Source organism: Gadus chalcogrammus, unplaced genomic scaffold (assembly GCF_026213295.1).
Source record: "Gadus chalcogrammus isolate NIFS_2021 unplaced genomic scaffold, NIFS_Gcha_1.0 GACHA097, whole genome shotgun sequence".
Lineage (NCBI taxonomy): Eukaryota > Metazoa > Chordata > Actinopteri > Gadiformes > Gadidae > Gadus > Gadus chalcogrammus.
In genome coordinates this window covers 138,237-140,237 of record NW_026613532.1, presented here as the reverse complement: position 1 = coordinate 140,237, position 2,001 = coordinate 138,237, and the positions used below count along the sequence as shown (strand labels likewise).

The window sequence follows — 2,001 nt, the reverse complement described above, 5'->3', positions numbered from 1 at the left end:
AGACAGGAACAGGAGGCAGCAAACCTTGATGGTGTGTGCGTCAGAAATAATATGTTTACAAGAGACACATTGGGATGAGGAGGTTATGAGGGAGGTTGAGAGAGAATGGATAGGGGAGATTTCAGATTCGCCATCGTGTGACCGGTGGTCTACAGTGTTTATTGAAGTCTAGACATCTCTGAATGCTTTGCAACCGTTTTCCACGGGAACACGCCTGGGCACCGTTCAGCCCACCTGAACGTGTACAACTCATACTTACCTGGCAAGGGGGATACCATGATCAAGAAGGTGGTTCACCCATAGCAAGGCTCAGCCATTGCACTGAGGCTGTTGCGAATTCCCCAAATGTGGGAATCTCGATTGCATAATTTCTGGTAGTGGGGAACTGCGTTCGCGCTCTCTCCTGATCATGTTGTTCTAAAGAAATAATAGCTATGAATGCCTGCAGTGCGTTGCCTACTGCAGTCCATTCCAGGTTTTGCAATGCTAAATTTCTTCAAAAGTTGCATTACGTTTTGATATGGAACTCTGAGTCTGGAATAAAGTATTCATTCATTCATTTCTTTCATTCATTATGGAACTAATCATTGTTTATGTACAAGTGCCGGCTCTGGCCTCGGCAGCGCTCTCACTCCTTATGTGCTCCTCCTGCAAAAAAGCTAGTATGGACCCTGATATAAATGCTTGCGGCCATAACCGATAACCCGATCTCGTCTGATCCCGTTCAGGTGTGCAAGCAGGAAGTGAGCAGAGAGCAGTCGAGTGTTTGTTGGGACCGCCTGTGCTTGTGAGTGATAGTTTTATGTTTGATTCATTTCCCCTGCAGCCTGGCTGTTTGGGGGATTGTTTATACTTTTTTTGATTGGATGGATAACTTGGTAAATGACAAAATAGAAGGTAAGGCCACTTTGATTCATGTAGAACCCGAGATTGATTATGCTTTCAATGAATGGATGGAAAAATTTGTAAATGAAAACATGGAAGTTAATACCAGTTCGACACAAGTAGAACGGGAGAATGATTCTGAACATGTTGAAGCGATCGAGAAAGGAATAACACAGGATCACAATTCCGTTAGTAGGCCTAATGAGAGAGAAAGCATGGCGAATAGTAGGAGAGATAAAGAAAGACTAAATAGAGAGATGAATGCGGGAGAAAGTGAGAGTGATTGTGGCTATAAAAAGGAGCTGACATTGATTGTAGAGCTGGTCGGTGAAGACTATATAGTAAAATAAAAAAGTAGGAACATTTACGAGATCACAATGCAGGAGGGAAAGGGCAAGACGAGGTTATTGGATGGTTTCAAAATCAAAAACACTCGGTTGACTGCCAAAGAAGTACGCAGCAATGAAATAGTTTTTTCATTTCTAAACTTGCCATCTTATATTACTGACGCTGAAATAAGGCAGAAACTCTCAACGTGGGGCGTGAGGGCGATTTTGCCCATCAACAGAAAGAAATGGCCTAGGACAGACGTGGCGGACGGGACAAGGTTCTATAAAGTACAGTTCACTGAACTTGTACAGTCACTGCCCTACTAAAGTTTGAGACGCTAGACGGAGGGGAGTACTTCCGTGTAATTCATGACAGGCAGGTGAAGGTCTGCAGGCGGTGCATCCAGCCAGGACGTATTTTAAGAGAATGCCCAGACTTCACCTCTTATAAATGCAAGCGCCGGGGACAATATGATAGGGAGTGTGACTTGCAGGGGGGGAGACGCGGAGAGGAGCAGCCGGTGGACGCGGAGCCAGCCGGCAGCGGTGAGCTGCCGTTCCCAGTCCGGGGAGGAGCAGCGTCGGCAGGACGAGGACACCGGAGCCGCCAGTGGGGGGGGAAATGACCCCATCCACCATCGGCAGCAGTGCGGATGGAGTATCCGGTGAGTCGGGTCGCACGAATGGAGGATCATCCGGGCAAAGTGCGGAGGAAGGCACTAGCACAGCGCCCAAAACTCCCTCAGCCAGGGCGAATGAACGAAGAGGCGGCCGACCAGGGGAGGTT

At 47.6% G+C, this 2,001-nt stretch overlaps 1 pseudogene; it reads left to right on the top strand.

Annotated features, from left to right (window-relative positions):
* Positions 1 to 251: 251 nt before the first annotated feature.
* Positions 252 to 406, top strand: LOC130378672 (U1 spliceosomal RNA; annotated as a pseudogene).
* The last annotated feature ends 1,595 nt before the right edge of the window (positions 407 to 2,001 follow it).